This window comes from Pinus tabuliformis, chromosome 2_1 (assembly GCF_031772625.1).
Source record: "Pinus tabuliformis cultivar Carrire ecotype Pingquan chromosome 2_1, CPIR1, whole genome shotgun sequence".
Classification (NCBI taxonomy): domain Eukaryota; kingdom Viridiplantae; phylum Streptophyta; class Pinopsida; order Pinales; family Pinaceae; genus Pinus; species Pinus tabuliformis.
In genome coordinates this window covers 549526288-549548874 of record NC_142299.1, presented here as the reverse complement: position 1 = coordinate 549548874, position 22587 = coordinate 549526288, and the positions used below count along the sequence as shown (strand labels likewise).

Here is a 22587-nt window from a genome sequence, read left to right as displayed (position 1 = left end):
TAACAGTGACAGAGAAGGCAAGCACAAGTAATACCACTACAGGTGCATAGGCCGAAAAAACAGTGGCTAAGGACACCATGAAGATGCCTCTGATGGTTTCCATTGATATCGACGAAAAAACTACTGAGCGCGTAGTAGAGAAGGATACAGATGAGGGGGAACATGGTGGTGGAGACCATATTATGGACACGGATGACGTTGATTCCCCATTTATAATAAATAAGCATCAGAAGAAGAGTGTTGGTGGTGCGTGGAAGAAGCACAAGTCAGATAAATCCACCATCGCATAACCTTTGGTCCTCACTATGGGGGACATTGACAAAATTAGTGACATCATACGTGCTACGAAGAAGGAGATGTGGGGGAATATTGAGGATCTATATAGGGCAGTATTGACAAATTTCCAATAGGGCCTTAAATAATTGCAAGTTCAGACGAACGTGATTCAAGTGAGCTTAGTTCAAGTGAGTGTGAATCAAGCGAGTGTGGTACCTTCGACATTCGAGCTTACCATAGACATCCGAGAAGTCCATTTTCCAAAAGGATCACTACACGTAAAGGTTGCATTGGAAAGGAGAGCACACAATTTTTTAAGAATTTGAGCCTCAATCTTGGGGCGCTTCCCATTCATATGTTGCATGACTACATCAGGGTGTCACAGATGAGCACAAGATATGAGAGCAAGAAGATTTGTTGGCCATCAACAAATTCAAAATCAATAACCAACAAATGTTCGAGGAAAACAATAAAGTTATGCAGGATCACAAGGAGGTAGTTGTGCGGAGCTAGCAGCTCGGAGTGGCTGTAACCAAAGCATGCAGTGAGCTTCTAGATCTCTACATCCCATCCGAGGCAGCTTCAGCAGAAAAGATTCAGAAACTGGACACAATAGTTACAGAATCAAAGGAAGACGTGGGTAATGATGTCTTTGAACTACAGATGCAGATTACAAAACTTTAGATGAAGCTGCAACCTACAACACCACTGGAAGTTCGAGAATAGCGCAAAGCTACCATAAAAGTTGCTACAACATAGATAGCGACTACAGAGCAGGATTATACTCAATTTTTTGAAGATACAATGGAAGTATGGGCCTCATTACAGGAGTACCAACACATGCAGAAGATCATAGTGGAGATTAGAGACAAGCAACTGCAGTTCGATGAGCTTGAAGCCAGGGCACAGAACTTATCACTTATGCAATGGTTTACACATCTCCAGGAAGGAACACTTCTATAGGGACAAATCGATGAGCTACAAAGAAAGGCATATATCATCTTTGCGTGGATGAAACCTTGGGAAAATGATGCCCACCATCTCTTACAATAAGTAGAGGGAAAATTGAAGAGCATGCTACAAACATAGAGGACAATCGACTTCAAAGCTGAAGGTTCGAAAACAGAGAAGCTCATGGACGAAGTTCGACATGTTGCAGAGCAATGCACAGTAATGCTCCATCCATTGAAGACTACATAGAGAGGCCTAAAAGAAAATATGAGGACATATCAGCCGAGTGACTTGAGGACGAGTCACATATTTGTGTTCGGGACCTGTTGGGTAAGGGTCCACTAGGTCTAAGGTTTTTCAGAGTCATGTAAAGACTCTGGATTTTGAGGAGCGGAGCGCGAGTAGCGCAAAGTTATAAGAGTTAAAGGGGATTTACTGTGAGTCAAATCCCCTTCTTTTATAAAGGGATGGGATTATCTAAAGGATTTTGAGCTTTGCCCATGGTTTTCATGCCATGCTATTGTAAGGATAAAAGCATATATAAAGGGATGTTTTAGAAAGTCTAAGAAAAGGAATCAATTGATGAAATATCTTTGAGTCTATTTTGGGAAATCTTTCTATATTTAGGCTAAGGGGAAGTCTCCTTCTACTATGTGCACAGAGACCCTTGTAAGTGTGTAGTTGTGTGCGTAGCCCCCTATAGCTATGTGCATAGGGTCAAAAAGATTGTATCTAGGAGGACTTGACTAATAAAGAAAATTTTTGAGACAAATATGTGTATTCTCTTAATTTCACATAGTTTCTATATTTTAGCCTATTTATGGTTTGTTTTAAAATATTTCTTCTGAAATTATTCCATGAAGGTTTATAGAATATTTTGTATGATGAATAATACATGTTAGATTAGTTTTGCGTAACTCACAAATTTTTTAAGTAAAAAACCGCTTTACAACTGTAATAATAATGTTAACAGTTTTTTAAGGTTGAGTTAAGCCCTAAGTTGGTAAAAACCTTAAGGCCACACTACATAGTCCCTCTAGATGTAAAAACCTGGCTCTAGCATCCCCCAATATCGCCTCAGGTGAGACTGCAATTTGCACTGTGCAGATCATTGCGAAAATGACCGAAGGTATAGGGTTTTATTGGTTAGCATAACTAAGTCTAAACCTGGGTCTAAGACCCTGAAGCCAACACAGTGGTCAACTTAAAGGAATAATTAAGAAGTTGCAAGGAAGATAATTAAAAAATCATGTAGGCACAGGAGAAACAAGTAGAAGTCAATGTAGTATTCCTTCAAAGTTTGTTAGAATTAAAGAGACAGGGGCAAATTGAGATCATCCGTGGACACAAGAACAGAACTAATGATGCATATGGCAGTAGGTCGCATGGTGGGCATAGGTCATATAGGGATGACACGATTAGAGATGGCAGGTTCTTTGATACTTCGAATCAGAGAGGTGATTGACATAGGTACTATTATAGTTCTGGTTTCAACAAGCACTATGATCATCATTGCTATCATCCTTACAAGAGGAGGGACATGGGATATTTTTCGGATGAGCTTAAGAAACCTAATCCACCTACTTTTGATGGAGATATGAGGAATCCAAAGTATGCAAAGGCTTGGTTATTTTGGATGAAGAATTTATTTGAACTACATGATTACTCAGAGAACATTAAGGCTAGAACATAGACATTTAATATTAAAGGAAAAGTAGATATCTAGTGGAAACATGTAAGGCAGGTTAGAGGCATTAGGATGGAGGATTTGAGTTGGCATGAATTCATAACACTTTTTAGGAAGAAGTACATTTCATAAAGGAACCACAATAGTAATGCCAAAGAATTTTACAAGCTAACGATGGGATCAATGACAGATGAGGAGTATATGACTAAGTTCCTAGAGCTATTGAGATACGTATCATATGTTAAGGATGAGAAGGCTAAATTTCATACATTTGTTAGTGCCTTGCCATCAACTTTTAGAGATTAGATTGAGTATGATGAGCCTCAATTAGTTGAGGAAGTTATTGGGAAATTGAAGCATTTCTATGAGTAGTGAAAGCGTAAGAATGAACCTTAGAAATGATGGAAAGGTAAAGATAAAGGTAAAGCTAAATGGCATCTGAATAGAACAAGGCCTCAGAATGAAGAAGAGAAACAAAATGTTGCACCATACAAGAATTTCAACATAGCTAGGCAGGGACATGGGTCAAAAAAGCATAATGGAGGTGATGGTATAGGACGGCTGGAGTGTTTGACATGTGGTAAGGAGCATCTTAACAGAGATTGTGTGCAGAATCAAGGTGGTGGACCTTAGATATCTAGTGTAAAAGAGGTGAATATTGTTGAGGATGTTGGGTAGAGCATTCATTGTACCTGTGCAGTGCTGGACAACAAGTAGGGAGAGCACCAGACAACTATTATCGATATGGATGATATTATTTGTGATCAAGTTGTTTCCATTTTGATTGAACCTTGATCTAATTATAGTTATGTTAGTCCTGACCTGGTGGATAAGTGTGGTTTGAATAAAGAAGAGTGTGTAGAATCTTGGTTAGTGCAATTGGATACATGTATAAAGGAGATAATATATCATTGGGTAAGAGCTTGTGCATTCAAGTTGAATGGTGTTCCTACCTAAGTACATTTGAATGTATTGACGTTGGGATTATATAGTATTCTCTTAGGTATGGATTGGTTGTAACTATTGAGTGCTATTGAGTGGTTCGATGACCAGGGAGAACAGAGAATCTTACAGAGTAAGAAGAAGACAACATCAGTTAGAATTGTTATAGCTATGTAGGAAAAGCATAGCCATAGAAAAAGGTGTGTGTTATTTGCAATGCATATTTCTTGCAATAAAGGTGAGGATGTTGAGGATGCATAGGTGTTGAGAAAGTAACCGATCTTGAAACAGTTTCAGGATGTGTTTGTGACCATAGAGGGAAGTAGAATTCTCTGTTCAGTTGGTACTAAGGTCAAAACCAGAATCAAAGGCATCTTACAGGATAAGAACACTGGAGTTAGTAGAGTTAAAGTTGTAGTTTAATGAAATGATTGGCAAGGGATAGATTAGGCTAAGTGTATCACCTTGGGGCGCACCTATATTATTTGTGAAGAAGAAGGATGGTACTCTCAGGTTATGCATTGATTAGTGGAAGTTGAATATATTGACCATTAGGAACAAGTATTGATTGTTGAGGATTGATTACTTGATCGATCAATTGAAGGGAGAAACTATGTTTTCAAAGATTGATATGAGATCAGGGTATGATTAGGTATTCATGAAGGAATAAGACATATAAAACATAACTTTTCAGACCAGGTATAGACATTATGAGTTTGTTGTAGTTCGATTTGGTTTGCCTAATTCTCGAGCTACCTTTATGTGCTTAATGAATAGTGTGTCACGTCATTATCTAGAAAAGTTTGTTATTATGTTCATTAATGACATATTGGTATATTCTAAAAATGAGGAATAGCATGTTGACAATTTAGCAACAATGTTGAGATTACTAAGAGAGAATTAGTTGTATGCTAAGCTTAGCAAATGCAATTTCTTTCAGACAAAGGTGCATTACTTTGGGTATGTGGTCTCCAAGGAAGGAATATGAGTGGATCTATAGAAGATAAGGGCTATCATGGAGTAGGAAACTCTTAGAAATGTGGAAGAGGTAATATCATTTATGGGGCTAGCAAGTTACTATACAAGGTTCATCAAGAACTTCTCTTGAATTGCATATCCTATTACATCATTGCAAATGCAAGGTAATAAATTTGAATGTAAAAAGGAATGTGCAACAAGTTTGGAGTAGTTAAAGTAGTTGTTAGTTAAAGATTGTAGATCCAAACAAGAAGAGTTCTTATACAGTGAGAGATCGTATGCTATGAATCACAGAAATTGAATGAGCACGAGAAGAATTATCCAACACATGATCTTGAGTTGGAAATGATCATTCATGTGTTGAAAATGTGAAGTAAATATCTTCTTGGCCAGAGGTTTGTATTGATGAGTGGTCACAGTGGGTTGATATACTTATTTGATCAGCCAAATTTGAATTCCATGCAATCTAGATGGTTGACCACAATCAGTGAGTTTGATTTTGAGATCAGGTACATCATGGGTAAGGAGAATAAGGTTGCATATGCTCTTAGGCGGATATAGGTGAATCATATAACAACTATGAGCTCTTATGGGACGAAGTTACTAGATCACATATTACAGGTAGAACAATAAGATGACAGGTACATGGAGCTTATGCACAGGTTACAACAAAGTATAGGTACATGTATAGGTGCAGGTAGAGTTGATCAGGATGTGGAGTATCGCCTTACAATATATGGATTGGTCATATTTAAGGAAAGGATATATATGTTGGACAACAATGAGCTGAAGAAGGTCATATTGAGAGAATTTCATGCTAAGCCATATTCAAGTCACCCAGGATATCAGAAGACTAGTAGCCTATCGACTTGCATTGCCTCCAACTGTGAAATTCCATGATTTTTTCCATGTGTCATTTCTTAAGAAATATATTAAAGATGTTGATCATATTATTGACTAGTCTGTATTTCCAGTGGAGGTAGATGGTGAATTCTAGCTAGAACCTCAACGTATATTACAGAGAAAAATATGCATGCTCTAGAAATGAGCAATCGCATAGGTTGAAGTGCAGCCGAAGCACTTTTTTCCTGATGAAGCTACATGGGAGATGAAATATCATATGCAATCTATATATCCTTCCTTATTCACTAGTTGAGGGAATGTTTTTGGTATATGTAGATATATACCACCATGAGTTGTGCTATAAAGCTACAACAAGCAATATGGGTGTCATGTCATTATGGTTCTCATGTTTTAATGTTGTCATGTTGGTTTACTTTTTGGTAGGATGATCATAGTAAATATTGCATTGAGCTAAGTTATAAGGCTCCATCAACAATATGTTTTGCTTATAATAGCCTTATTGGTTGTAGGTGTCATTGAACACTGAGGATGGTTTTCCCCTAAGGGGGAGGGTTTTGTAACAGCCCTAGTGCAAATTTCATGGAAATAAAGTTAATAAAGGAAAAATAATATCCTTGGTTATGAGAAACTTATTCCAAGTTGACTTTTGGGTAAAACATCCTATCGTAGGTGTTGATTTGGTTTATTAAAGCTAAGGAAAATGGCAAAGGAAATGACAAAGGATTTTGAAAGGAAAAATAACATTAATTGGCATTTTATTGATGAAAATAATGGAAATTAGGAGAAATCAAAGGTGAAGGATCACAAGTTGCATGTGAGGAGGAAACTGAAGGAAAATAATCGAAAATTGAAGGAAATATAGGCCTCATTAATAAAAATAATTATGAGCATCAGTTGGTACCTTTTTTTAGTTTAGTTTCAAAGCTCTCTCTTTATTCTCTCTCTCTCTCACTCTTGAACACATAGATTTTTCATAGGGCACTTCAGCATTCGATCAAGAAGAGAAAAGAAAGCAAGGATCAAGCAAGGAAGAGTAGTATCTAGCAACTACAGTGGTATTATTTGCAGGTATTGATTTAAGTGTGTGATTTCCTTGCTAGATTTAGCATGCATGGTTATGAATGTGTGTTCTTGTTTCTCTTACTGTCATGGGCATGGGTTTTTCTAGGTGTGATAATGTTTTTGAGCCTAGCCTTTCCATTTCTGGATAACCATTGTGTGATGGGTTCTAATGTTTGTGGTAGAGTTGGATTGCAAGATGGATTAGAAACTGAGTGAGGTGGATCTCTGAAAGAAAGAAAACATGGCTTAGTGACCCTTGAACCAGACTGTGGGTTGCACTAAAGATGTATTTTCTATTACCTTGATGGGCCTAGGAATCCTCGATTGTTGAATGATGAGATATATGGTAAATCCTAGATGTGAGCACTCTTCATCAAGCCTAGGAATATTGGGATGGGATATAGAGTAAAGCCTAGAGGGCAGAGTATCGATTGGGACTAGGAATCCCAGGATGGGATGTATGGTAGAGCTCAGAGACTAGAGTATCAGTTAGGGCCTAGTGATCTGGTGTGGATTGTAGTAAATCATAGAGACCATGACACAAGAAAATTCCTAATGGTATAGGTGGAGAATTCCGATGGCATCTATTTTTGTTTTGGACTAGTGATCCAGTGAGTATTGTTATAAATTCTAGTTCTATTGATGAGGATGAGGTCATGTACCCTTGGGAAGCCCTGGTTAAGTTTTATTTATGAGTCTCACATTCATGCTTGGAATATGGCACAAGGGTGATTGGCTAAAAGAAATATTTGGCTTAGTCAATCTACGGTCAGGTGGTTCATGGAAGTCCCAAACGTAGTTGGCTTTTGCATTCATTAATAAATATTCCTTTCCTTAGCATTTTATGAGAAAATGTATTGGTTCATGTGGCATTTATGTTTGATGTATCCATATTATTTTTGTTGTTTATATGTTGGTTATGCGTATGTTTTATGGCAGTGATGATGTATGGCTCTCATCATGATTTCATTTGTAAATGAATGAAAAATCAGTATATGATGTAATAGATGATAATGCAGCTAATGTGATAAGGCTTCAATGCTTCTTAGTGATTATGAAATAAGTATGAGACCCCTATGCTCAGATATGTTGTTATGACTTGTAGATTGCATATTTGTGACATGTTTGACGAAATGTTTGTCATGGCTAGTAGGGGTGGAGTCAAGTCTTTATTCAAATATTTTCATTTGTATCATTGTGTCGATGTTAGCTTTCATTCCTAAACGTTTCATGGAGTTTTGGGAAGTGGCCTGAGTCTTGGCCCCGAAAGGGTGGCACAAAATCTGGGGTTGTAGACTCAGAACTAGTTGAAAAAGACCCCATTTTCTTACAGGCCCATGTCATGAGAGTGATTAGAGGACCCTAGTCACATGCATGCCAATTTCATGGGAGTGACTAAGGTTCTAGGGCAGTGAAGTATTAAGATGTCTCAGTCGTTGATCCCCTGGAAGGGTTGGTTGGTCGCCGTAGGTTTTGTGACATGTGCAAAAGGCCATATTGGTTGTGTTGTGTCGGTTCCACTTCCGTAGCTATACATGTGGAGTTGAATTAGATTATAGTATCCTCTCATCACATGTTTACCCCAACATATGGTTTAAGTTGGGTAAATGTGGGAGAAGGGTGTTAACTAAAGCAAAAGTAATGATTGGTGCCCCAAGTGTAAAAACAATAATGAATATATGGAGGTATGTTCTTTGTCGGTAATTGAGGGTGGGTATGGAGACCTTGTACGAACTTGGATATTGAAATTAGTTCCCACTTTATTTACACTCGTGACACACTTCCAATGAGATCTCTATTCCAGCCAATAGGAAATCATCTTCTCAAGTCCACTAGTGGGCAGAGATATGCATAAATGATTTTATTTTCACTTAGGTATCTAACGAGAATCAATAACTTTCCCAAGATGCAGATCACGATTTATGGGGTTTTGGGTAATGAATAACATATTATATGATTCGTTTGGAAATGTTAAGGTGTGTTCTTACACAAGATGTGCTCTAGTAATGTTTCCATTGAGTAGAATGGTGGAGATTTTGTCACTAAAAGAAATATCTAATTCTTGATCTATACATCCAAATGGATTAGATGTGTTAAACATCCTTTCATCTCTTCTATGTGTCTCAATGGTGTATTTTAATGTTTTTCAATTTTTTAGGCATTGTTTAGCCATAACAGAATATGGGCATGTTTACATTGAAGTCGTGCCCAGAGTCAACCAAAGGATGGAAAAATCGAATTCTCAAATAATTGCAAAAACTAATTTTCAGCCTTCGACTTGTGGGCTATTTGACCAACCAATGAATTCAACTTTCAACCTTCAAATTGTGGTATATTCAACAAACCAAAATATTTAAAATGATATAATTTATGTGCTAACACTACTAGAAGTGTTGAGGATCATTTATATCTTAGACTATTTTTCCCACCAGTTGATGCTGAAACAAACGCTAATTTGTGAGGCATGTATATATTCATTGACTGATGATGTTGGATGAGGTATTTTGTGATAAGGATATTTCTAGTGAAAACTGAAATTGTGAAGTTTATTGCATGCTAATTTTGGTCGTCTTAGAGCACTTCAATATAGTCACGGTTGACTCAATCAGATCAACCTGTAGTCGAGTTATTCTATGGCCATTTATTTTATAAGAGAATGAATAATATATCCATAAAATAATTTTAAAATATCAATGCACAAAAATGTGGGACCACGTTTATGTACATTTGAAGAAATTGTCACTATTTTGGTTTCTTGATTAATGGAGTGCACTATTGTTAGTGATCATCGATGACTTAGTTGACAAATTGATCAGGTTGACCTAGTCAACCAACAACTACAAGTAAAAAAACTTATAGTCAAGTCACAATTGTTAATTAATTGTGATCCTTTTTGCCTCTGTTTTCATTCCTAGCCTATCATATGAATATGGAAAGATAAAGGTGTGTTACATATATACCACTGAGGAATACAAGGAAACATAAATTTTTTAAGGAGATCCAAGGAAATGTGTTGGCTGGAATTATGTGTGAAATATTTTGTTTACAAATATATTAAATCGATTTGATGCAAAACCATATTGATTGATGCTTTATACTTTTACTATGTATGATATTATTGTGCATTGTATTCCAATAAATTCGCTGAGTCTATAATTAATGAATAAATATGTAATGAGTCTGTATCGAAAAATATTTATGAACAATTATTAAGTTGAGTTGTAGACTAAATTGTTTAGTCAGACATTACAGTTAAAAGTTAGGGGAGGGTGAAATGTGAGCCTTGTTCAAGACAAACAATATTCTCCACCTTTGTAATTGAAATCAATTTTTTATTAATGATATCACCCTCTTACTGAGACCAATAGATATCAAATTGAAAATTATTGGGAAATGCTCATCTCACAAAAAAAATTCAATTTTGGCTGGTCATGTTAAAGTCCTCCTTCGTAAATTTAATTGCAGAATCTAAGGAATCAGTGTTAAGTAGCAAGAAATCGTCAATATTGTTTTATACAACCATTTGATGTAGCAACACATCAATATTACGTCACAACCATAAAATGCAATCCAACACAAGGAAAGGAGAAAAACATATATAATCAACATACATAATTTTATAGTAGAACTAACAGAGAAATAAAATAAATAACTCTTTGTCATAAATACTTGCATCGGGTGAGGAGCAAAAGGATGCAATAAAAAACAAGGCTAGACAAGTAGAAGATACACGTAATGAATTTAAGTGATAAGATGATGACTAGTGAATTGATTGTATCCCTGAATATAAAGTTGTAGAATGCTTCTTAAGTTGTTATAGAAGTTAAAAGTGGGATGGTTGATATGGAAAATGTCCACTTATTTTATGTTTCAATGAAGAATCACATGAGTGACAGACATGCATTGGACTCATTCATAGAGAGAGAGAGAGAAGGATGCCCCCAAATTGGAAAGGAGTTGTTTGTTGGTTCCTATTTGAGTAGAAATTGATATTGTAGAGAGACTAAACATAATGGAAATAGTTAATATATTCAATAATTGGAAACCAAAAAAGTAGAAGTCATAGTAAGCCTTATATATGTGCATCTTCCTATCGAGTTGGTATTTGTGGTGACTAAGTTACCTATTTAAACCGATATGAATGGTTTATGTACAATAAGGATATTTCTACAAAGGGTAGAGGTCCAAGACATTGTTAAATATTTTCTCAAGCTGAGCAAGGCATTAAGGGCGAGGGAGATGTTGTAGGGGCCTTTTAGGCATGTTTGTCATCATACATATCACACTGAGTAAATGTGTGTAACAAAGGGAAAAATATATGAGGCAAAGAGAATGGTTGGTTGAGAGAAAGTAAAATTGTTCCAACCACATCTCTTAATTATAAATACACATTAATACTAATAGAAACTTGGTTGGAATTCCTTTCCAAATTTTGTTCCTATCTATGTACTTTCATGTGTGTTCTTGTTGAGTTCTCAAGATGTAGTCTGCTTGGCTGCACTAAGGGTAGGCTTCCAACAAATTGAATTAAAGGTAAGGCCAACTCTTCATTTATCTGTTGAAAGTGAATATTCCATGCCTTTACTTTCTTTTAGAGATTGATGTTCGATTTCTCATCTGGACCTTCTGATAAAGTTTGTTTCCATTGGTTTTTAGGAGATTAACTATTGGACTCTCATTTTGACCTTATATTAAAGGCAAGATTTCTCTTCATCCGAATATACAAAAGGAAATCTATGCTAGTATTATATTAGTCATAAGATATAAATTAAAATTATTTAATTTACTTAATTAATATTTTATTTGTATAAAAGGTAAAAAATGTGTTAATTGTCCATGATTTTAGTGACATCTTGTTGGAGAGGAAACCTATAAAAAAAGCCACAAATTTATTATTTAATATTGATTTGTTTTTTATTTTTTAAGTAAAGACAATAACTATACTATTCAATGTAATATGGTTTTTCTTTAATAAAGATAATAACTCAACTTATATTTACATATCATAATCAAAAAATATTCTAATACTAATTAACCAACAAAATCACATTAGTAAATGTGGTTGATATATATTGATAGGCTTATATCAACTACATGCACAACCACATTAGTAAATGCGGTTGATATACGCCGATAGGCATATATCAACCACCTTAATAATTATTAGGTGTATAGTACATATTTAATATTAATATAAATTGTTATATAATTATAATAATTATATCAGTAAGAATAAGGTAGGTATTGAACTAAGTGAGTAAGGTTCAATGAACATTGAAACCCTAATATTATAACCTAATATTTTTAGGTTTGGAAATCAAAATTGCTCATCTTTGGTAAAACACATTCCCCTGCCATTTTATTGATTAATATTAATAGTCAAGCACAGCCAACCACATTAGTGAGCATAGTCAAATAATGTCAACATTGATAGTCATTGTTTAAATAGTTTACCATGATCAAACTTTGTCAACCCTACCTTTACCATAATTAACTATAGTTAACCTTCTTCACTTATAATCATCCTTAGTCAATGTAACTCAACCATATTCAAATATAGTCAACCATGGTCAACCATGTCAATCATTGTCGACAAAATTCAATCATTTTCAATCTGAGGCAACTCATGCCATCCTTGGTCATTCACAATCAACATTAATAATATTAATATTAATAATGTTCATGGAAATAATAATAATAATAAGGTTGACTACTTCAATATTATTATCTTTTTTTGCTAAAGAAAGAGTAGGACCTTCTATTTCATTAAAGATATACATAAATTACAACAATCCCCAAGGAGTTGTGGATAAAGGGAGGGCCCTTAACACCCTACTGAAAATGGGAAAACACCCCGCTCCTAAATTCAAAGAAGGTTGTACAAGGCTGAACAAAAATGAAACCGGAAGCGGAACCAAAACTAAGAACTAATCCAAAGTCAGAAGTTAGATACCCATCAATTCGCAGGAATGATGAGCTAGATTTGACTTAAGGATATCCACACACTTTTCCAATCTGCCAAAAAAAGAGGACAAGCGCATTTCCCACCAACCAAGCAATCTGATCCTTTGATCTTCACCGTTGATTCAACATACCCAATCCAATGATAGAGGATGAATTTGCAACGGTAAGAAGCGTGACCCTTACCTAACCTGACCGCCAATTAGCTCGATCATTCCCAACTGTGGATCTGCAGCGGATGATCCAACGACCGATGATGAGCCCCAAAAATGGATAACAATTTGGGCTCATTCAACCTCCTAATTCGACTTAATCCACCATTCTCATTAGTTTATTGCATGTTTTTTATTATATTTATGCTAATAGAGTGAATTGGGTTAGTCATTATGCCAACAAGTCTAATGTGTGCTTTGTGTAGCCTTTTTGGTCAATTTGGAGACAAAATTGAAGGGTTTAATGAGCACTTGGCAACCAAATTCGTGGGAGAACAAGGGAGAGGATTTGTAGGAAGGTGTCCCCTTCATTTATGGGCCCTTACCTCGAATTCTCCACCATCAGCTCGGAGTTCAAGGGCCACCAAATCAATTAACACAAGGGCAGCCAAGCAAGTCAAGTAGGATTGCTGTTAACTACAAGTTTTGGGCAGCCGAGTCCCTAAAGTTTAGGAGGACTGTTGGGGTCCTCAATTCGTATAAATAAGAAGGCTGAGGGCCTCATTTTGGTTAGCTGGTAGTTAGCCAATGGTTAGTCATTTTGTAGGCAGAAGTTAGCTAGTTTGTATTTCGATTTTGAGGCAATAGATTAGCTTTGCTTTCAGCTCATTTTCAAGTTCTCCTTATGGACAGTTTCGATGTAACTCTTCTTTTCTTGCTCAATAAAGATGAATCCAGCTTTGCACCAGCTCTAAATCTCTCTTAGGAGGCTGTAGCTCTTGGGGTTGGGCCCATCTCAAGTGCCCAGTACCTCCTTTGTTTACTTTCATGTGTCTTTGCTGCATTCTTAGAGTAAAATCTTCTATTTAGATTTAAAACTTGATGTGTTATTTAGGTTGCTTTTGATGATTAAAGTAGATTTTCATGTTCAGATTGATTTGGATAGATTAATAACATAAAGGATCCTTGGAAAAGGGGCTCAAGAACCTCTGATCTTACCTCTCCCTCAGTGGGATCGTGAGTTGGGACAAAGGTGACCTTGCTGCCCACAAAAACGTTGTTTTGCTTCACCATGCAAGTATTAGTGTGGATTCCTAGTTGTCAAACTTGATATCAGTTTTGACTGCATGCTTAGGGTTATGATTGCTTAGTTGCATAGTTAGTTCATCTGATTTTGTGCAAATAAACTTTTGTTCCATTTCTTTTGCTATTATCTAGGTCAGATTAGGTCAAGGTAATTAGGTTCTTGATTTTCCAAGTCTTCATTTGTTAAATTCGAAAAATAACTTGCAGAGCACCTATTATCCTTCTCTATCTACCCATAATCCATCAGATAATCTACTCCAACCCTTAGTCCATGATTCGTACCCTTCATTTTCCATACTTTCCCCACCTTGCCCTAATTCCTACATTCTTGTGCATCATCGCTTCCTCCATCCTTGAATAAATCCAATCGCTCCTTAGCCTCATCCACCAAGTCCTAGACCTCTTCACACCCCTATTTCACCTCCATACTCATTCCTCCATCCTTTTCCCTCCATCCATGCTCCAAAATCCCATTTCGAAACATCCTGTAGAAGAATTACAGAACATCCTGTAGAAATCCTGAACATCCTATAGAACCCCTGCAGACTTCCTGTAGAAGCTCATAAACACGGTTTCTTGGCAGCCAAACTTTGTGAGACTATGGAAGGGTGTTAGGGACCCCTTAGACCCTCTCTGAACCTTCCCAACCTTTCCCAGGCATTTCTCCTCCTTGATCCACCTCTGCACAGTAAAAAATTGTTAGAAGCACATGCATGATAATTCCAACAACTTAAACAAAAATACAAAAAGATGTTTTCTTCAGATAGAGGTAGTCTAGACACATGTATTTTACCTTCATAGAAGTAATGGCATCTCTTTTAGTAGTTTGCATGCTCTCCTTTGCGTCAGTAGGACTAGCTGGTAGAATTAGGGTTTGCTAGGGTTTGCGTTTCTTTTTGACTTTCAGTTTCTTTTTGCAATTAGATTAGTTTCCTTTGAGTTAGCTTCCATCCATCAGTTAAAAAGCTTCTTCTAAGAGCTCATAGAAGTTGGCTTAAGCTCCTAGCGGACTTGTGCCAGCTGACCAAGTGACAGCTGTAGCAAGAGCTAGTACTTGTGCATACAGCACCGTCGCTTCCAAGTTTGTTACGAACTACCAGGTTGATAAAATTAAATAAGGGAGTTCCAGGAGTTGTAGCATTATTGCTACAATACTGGAGCCCACCATTTTTTTGGCACCGTTGCCGGGGAAGCGTCAGAGTATTAGTGATTGCTGCTTTTCTTCTATTTTCCACTACAATCTTCTGCTAAGTAGTTTATTTCATTTCCATTATGCAATTTCGTTTATGCAAAAGTAGATTAGCATTTCTTGCTTTCATAGATTAGCATTTCAATTCCGCAATTTCATTTCTGCAAGCGTAGATTAGCATTTCAATTCCGCAAGCGTAGATTAGCATTTCATTCTTGTAATTTCATTTGAGCAAAATAGATTAGTCCTTTCATGCTTTCATTTCAATTCCACATTTTCGTTTCAGCAAGATAGTTAGTTGCAGTTCAACCTATTTTAGTTTTGTAGGTACAAGAAGAAAAATGCAAAAAACAACCAAAAAGATTTCATTTCATGCCTTGTAGGAGTAGAGATAAGTTAGAAAAATGATTGCACAACACCCCCACGACTTCACACAGCCAACCTTCTCTCTTCTTCTATGGCTGTGATTAAAGAACCCTTAGGTGGATAGCAAGACATATTTGAAGAACCTCAAGGGAAGAAGAAGAAGAAACCATTCCTCTAGAGCAAATGGCTACAAGTAGAAATGTTGGGAGCAGTCCCTTGTCCAAAGACGAATTTGAAGATCAGATAGAAGATTTCAAGAGTGATATGAGGCAGTTTCTTGCCATGCAATTGGATACCCTGTGGATCCAAAAGAAGCAAGAGGAAGCCAAGAGGGCTTTGGTCATCTTTTGTCCCAGGTGCACTAGAAAGCATCCTAGGAACGAATGTCCAATGCACTCCCTAGAAGTGTGTTTCATCTGTGAAGAATACCATCCTACAAATCAGTGCCCTTCCTTACCCAGAATCAAAGCTACATATCAGAGAGCCAAAGGAGGCGCTGAATCACTCTATTATATGAACCAAAGGAGGCCACATGGACCTAGATCTTACCAGCAGGAACTGCAAGGGACATCCGAGACCTATTATGACCCTTATCAAGCCACTTTCATGCCTTCTTGTGGTCCCCCTACTCATCATTCCTGGTTCACACCTCCTCCTTGTTCCTTCACAGATCCATATTATGCCCAACCAGTTGCTCATTCATTTCACTCTTATGCTCAGCCACAGCCTCAGTGGAATGCACCTTATCAGGGGTGGAGGCCCCAGTACAACTCTCCTCCTGCTTATTTTCCTCCACCACCTGCTCATCCAAAACCATCGCCTCCTACTCCACCAAGGCAGCCCCAAATGCCTGCCCAACCACAACCCCATCCACATCCATCTCAAATCTACACCCCCACTCAGCTACCCATACCACCATTTCCAAACTTGTCCATTGGAGTAGCTCAACACAATTGCAATGCTGGGACACAACATGTCCAAATGACTCCTCTTGAGCTCAATGATCTTCACCATAGCTCAGGAAGAGTATTGCAAAAAAGAGACTATATTGAAAGCATTGAAGGACCACATCAGGCAAAAGAAGATTCAGAAGAGGAAATCAAAGAGCCATGGGCTTTACTTGATGAAGAGAAGACATCAGAAGCAGAGATAAAGAAAGATCCCTCATGGTTACCATCAAATATTCCATGTATTCAAGAGAAAGATCAACAAAAAGAGGAAGATGAGAAAGTCATGTTAGAAGGTGACATGAAACATGATCCAGATCAGCAAAAGAACCAAGGATATCAGAGCTATATTGAGATATGGTTTCAGAAGGTCACTAAGTTGCAGCAGTACTCTCTTCTTCAGCTATGTTTGATCCCTTCAAAGTCAAATCATTTGGTCTCTGAGATCCGGATAGCTGTCAAAGCATGCATTTCAAGCCTCCACATCAGTTTATCTCTAATCTCGATGTGCACATGGCTCCATTGGAAGTATTCTTATACTTGAGAACGATTTTGTTTTTCAAATAGGGTAGGGTAGAAAAAAAAAAGAGAAAAAAAAGAAAAAGGAAAAAATGAAAAAAGAGGAAAATAGAAATCTAAGGTGAAAACCTCCTCGGAGGCGCCTTAGATTGGCTCATTGATTGAAAACCTCCATGAGGCGGTCAATGGGTTGAAAAAAAAAAGAGAAAAGAGAATAAGATCTCTGGGTGAAAACCTCCCTTGGAGGCGCCCAGGGCAGGCAATTAGGGTGAAAACCTCCATGAGGCGCCCTAGTTGTTTTTCAAAAAAAAAGAGAAAAAGAAAAAGAAAAAGAAATCTAATTTCCATTGAATAATTTCAGGTTGCAGCAATGACATTGCAGGTCAGGAGGATCACTCAAAACAAAGACAAAGGAGTTTTTGTGCCTTCTAGAGGAAGTTCTATATTTTCCTGTAGAACCTTCAAGCGAGCCAGATTCGATTTTGGAAGGGGATCTAAAGCTTGGAATCCATTGGTTATGCCTGCAAGCATCCATGTTCCCATTCCTCACCCTTTTCCATCATCTTTTCCACCTCATTGTGCTTCTTCATTGTGCTTCTACAGGAAGTTCCTGTAGAAATTGTAGGAAGCTAGAAATGGATTTCAAAAAGGTGGTTTGGCGAACATGGTAGCTTCCTCAAGGGTTCAGAATTCCTCTTGCACTTTTCAAACTCCTCCTCCATCATCTCCATGCCTGCATCACAACCCAAGATCAGTGTTTCATACCATGCAACAAAATTGCAAAATGCCTTGAAGCAAAAATACCTAGAACAGAATTTGTTTTTGCCTTAACTTGAAAACCATGCATCCATTTGAAAAACCATTTTATGGGGAATTGTATAAGGGTGATGGCAACATGCCTGAGCAGTTTCAGCCAATTCCAGTGCACGGTTTCCAAGAAATCAGCCTCCATCTCCTTCAGCCATTTTTGCATTTTCTCCATATCCGTGCATCCGTTTCAAAACCTGTTTCATGGGGAGATGCACATGGGTGATAGTAGCCTACCCAAGCAGTTTCAGCCAATTGCGATGCACGGTTTATGAGAAATTGATCTCTGAAACTTCAACTATTTTCCATTTTTCTCGAAATATGTGCATCCATTGATCACGATTTTGCTATGGGAGGTGCATCATGATGATAGGAACATGCTCAACAATTTTCAGATCGATCTGGTTTACCGTTTGGGAGCAATGGCGAAAACAAGTTCTGGTCCTGTGAAAATTCAGTAGCAGCAGCTTGAAGGTGCAGATCTAAACGTGGAAATGAGCTCCTGCAACATGCATCCGGCCAGAGGACACCTACACAAGGAAAACAACCACAAATCATCAGCCAAGCCCTCATGCAACCAAAGAAACAAATGCATGCAGCAACAAGAAGGACACAGCAGCACGCCGACTTATAGGTATGTGTCTAAATCGGTTCCTCTATTTGCATCAATATGATTTGAAAGTGCATAAATGAATGAAATGGTGAGATTAAGCCAGGAATCTAGCAAAGTTAACCCAACAGTGCCTTCTCTAGCGCTCAGCCAGAAATCATGCAGTATACGTGGATAGTCGACTCACGTGAAAATTAAAAAACAGGGAGTGTTGGCCGTTTGAACTCCAGTGCAACTGATCTAGAAGAGAACATGCAGTTCATGATAGCACTGCAGTTTGCATGTGGCCACGTACCCCTAGCCACTTCACTCCCTCACCGCAAATCATGCCGTAATTGAAAAATGCTCGGCTGACTCTCACCACCCGCTGATTCATTTGCACCTGTAACGTCCTTAGCCGAAGTACGTGTCCTCTGCTCCCACAATCTGTTAACTAGTCGTCCTCCATCGGGTTTTCTACCTGTTTTCAAAATTATCCCACGTATCAGGCTCGCTCAGAGGTGCAGGGGCACTCTACAGGCGTTTCTATAGGAAGTCATCTACAGGAAACGCAGAAAACAGCTCTGCAGAAGGAAAACCCGAGATTTTTGTCAAAATTCAAGCTTGAAATGAGAAAAGTAGTTAAAGCTCGTGTCTAAGGTTACCAGGGTTCTTCAAAGTAGTGATTTTGGAGTTTTTCAAACGCATTATAGATCTGTTAATGGTGGAGCAATCTGTTTGAATTCAGAATCTGATCATCTATTTCATAGTCCATGGAGGACAAGATATTCCCTGCTTGGTCTAAAACTGTTGAAGAATGCTTAGAAGAATATGATGTGAGCTTAGAGAATGGTTTAAATTCTCATGAAGTGGAAAAACACCGTCAAATATATGGATGGAATGAGCTCCGGAAGAAAAATGGTACACCTTTGTGGAAGCTGGCAGTGGAGCAATTTGATGATACAGTTGTTAAAATACTTCTGCTGGCAGCTGGCATTTCATTTCTTCTCGCCTACTTTCGTGATAATGTGTCTTCTGAGGAGGGCATAACAACCTATGTAGAGCCCCTGGTCATTCTCCTGATTCTCATCCTCAATGCCATTGTTGGAGTATGGCAGGAGAATAATTCTGAGAAGGCTTTGGAAGCTCTCAAAGAAATGCAATCTGATCATGCAAAGGTCTTGAGAGATGGACATTATGTTGTAGATCTTCCCTCCAGAGAACTTGTTCCAGGAGATATAGTGGAACTGAAGGTGGGAGACAAGGTTCCTGCAGACATGAGAATTGTGTCCCTCAAGACATCCACCTTTAGGATGGAGTAGAGCTCCCTGACCAGAGAGAGCATGCCTGTGGTCAAAAGAACATATCCAGCCACCTTGTGTGACTGTGAGTTGCAGTCAAAATAATGCATGGTGTTTGCAGGAACTACAGTTACCAATGGCTGCTGCACATGCATTGTTGTGAGCACTGGCATGTTTACAGAAATAGGTAAAATTCAGGCACAAATTTAGGAAGCTTCAATAGAATGTCATGATACCCCTTTGAAAAGAAAGTTAGATGAATTTGGTGAAAGACTGACAACAGTGATTGGTGCCATTTGTATTCTTGTCTGGATTATGAACTACAAATATTTTCTTTCATGGGAAGTCATAGATGGGTGGCCAAAAAAAATATCAGGTTTTCCTTTGAGAAATGTACGTACTACTTTAAGATTGTTGTTGCTCTGGCAGTTGCTGCTATACCAGAGGGATTGCCTGCTATGATTAATACATGTTTGGCTCTTGGCACTTGTAAGATGGCACAAAATAATGCTATTGTGCGTAAGTTACCGAGCATGGAGACTTTGGGTTGCACCACAGTGATTTGCTCTGATAAGACAGGTACTCTTACAACCAATCAAATGTCTGTCAGTGAGTTTATAGCCATAGGGCACAGTACTGGTTCACTTAGAGAGTTTACTGTTGAAGGAACAACATATAATCCTGAGGATGGAAAAATATTGGATTGGCCTGCACATAATATGGGGGAAAATTTAGAAACTCTGGCAGAAGTTGCTGCAGTTTGCAATGATGCAGGAATATCTTGTCAAGGTCACCAGTTCCATGCTACTGGTATCCCCACTGAGGCAGCCTTGAAGGTATTGGTTAAAAAAATGGGAGTTCCAGACCCAATGGCAGGTGATACAAGTGCCATTCTCAACAGTGGCACAGTGAAATTGGGCAATTGTGATTGGTGGATACAAAGATCAAAGAGGCGGGCTTTATTGGAGTTTGATTGTGATCGAAAATCCATGGGTGTTATTGTCATGGAACCAATGGGACAAAATCGTCTGCTAGTGAAGGGCGCCATGGAAAATTTGCTTGAAAGGAGTGCTTTTCAACAACTTGCAGATGGATCAGTTGTTGAATTAGATGATGCATCAAGGGAATTACTCTTGAGGAAGTTTCATCAAATGAGTTCAAAGGCTTTGCGTTGTTTGGGATTGGCATACAAGGAAGTTTGGGGAGAGGGCAGCAGAAGGAGAAATTGGCCGAGATTTTAGCTAGGGAGGCAGCACCTGTGCTAGCCACCCTAAGCACATCCATCCCCTCCATGAACACTCATTTTTTCAAGGTTCGGACACAATCTGGTCATGGTTCAACCTTCTACAGGAAGCTACAGGACTTTCTACAGGAAGTTCTGTATTTTTACCAGAAACATCCTGTAGAAGCCTTTGGGCAGGCCAGAATCAATTATGGAGAGGGATTTGAAGCTTGAAGTTTGTTGAGGAGGCATGCAACCACTCTTTTCTTCCATCCTCCACTAGTTTCATCTCCTTTCACCACCATTGCCACCATCATATTAAATATACTTGCACAATCATACCAAAGTTGAAAATTCTCTAGGAAAAGAAGCACAGCCAGTGGGAAGAAGCAAAGAGAAAAGCATGGTTTCATGACTAACAAGAGGGCATCACTTCAGAAGCTTGGCATGACAGGGAGGCCACCAGGGCCATCAAAGATGAGGAGATATATTGGTTGCTCAGAGGATGAGCAACACTTTCAGTAGGGGGGTGATGATGAGCCCCAAAAATGGATAACAATTTGGGCACATTCAACCTCCTAATTCGACTTAATCCACCATTCTCATTAGTTTATTGCATGTTTTTTATTATATTTATGCTAATAGAGTGAATTGGGTTAGTCATTATGCCAACAACTCTAATGTGTGCTTTGTGTAGCCTTTTTGGTCAATTTGGAGACAAAATTGAAGGGTTTAATGAGCACTTGGTAGCCAAATTCGTGGGAGAACAAGGGAGAGGATTTGTAGGAAGGTGTCCCCTTCATTTATGGGCCCTTACCTCGAACTCTCCACCATCAGCTCGGAGTTCAAGGGCCACCAAATCAATTAACACAAGGGCAGCCAAGCAAGTCAAGTAGGACTGCTGTTAACTACAAGTTTTGGGCAGCCGAGTCCCTAAAGTTTAGGAGGACTGTTGGGGTCCTCAATTTGTATAAATAAGAAGGCTGAGGGCCTCATTTTGGTTAGCTGTTAGTTAGCCAATGGTTAGTCATTTTGTAGGCAGAAGTTAGCTAGTTTGTATTTCGATTTTGAGGCAATAGATTAACTTTGCTTTCAGCTCATTTTCAAGTTCTCCTTGTGGACAATTTCGATGTAACTCTTCTTTTCTTGCTCAATAAAGATGAATCCAGCTTTGCACCAGCTCTAAATCTCTCTTAGGAGGCTGTAGCTCTTGGGGTTGGGTCCATCTCAAGTGCCCAGTACCTCCTTTGTTTACTTTCATGTGTCTTTGCTGCATTCTTAGAGTAAAATCTGCTATTTAGATTTAAAACTTGTTGTGTTATTTAGGTTGCTTTTGATGATTAAAGTAGATTTTCATGTTCAGATTGATTTGGATAGATTAATAACATAAAGGATCCTTGGAAAAGGGGCTCAAGCACCTCTGATCTTACCTCTCCCTCAGTCGGATCATGAGTTGGGACAAAGGTGACCTTGTTGCCCACAAAAACGTTGTTTTGCTTCACCATGCAAGTATTAGTGTTGGATTCTTAGTTGTCAAACTTGATATCAGTTTTGACTGCATGCTTAGGGTTATGATTGCTTAGTTGCATAGTTAGTTCATCTGATTTTGTGCAAATAAACTTCTGTTCCATTTCTTTTGCTATTATCTAGGTCAGATTAGGTCAAGGTAATTAGGTTCTTGGTTTTCC

The 22587-nt window shown here is 38.1% G+C and overlaps 1 pseudogene; it reads left to right on the top strand.

Moving 5' to 3' along the window:
- The first annotated feature begins 19149 nt into the window (after nucleotides 1–19149).
- On the top strand, nucleotides 19150–20918 carry LOC149201531 (calcium-transporting ATPase, endoplasmic reticulum-type pseudogene; annotated as a pseudogene).
- Nucleotides 20919–22587: the final 1669 nt, after the last annotated feature.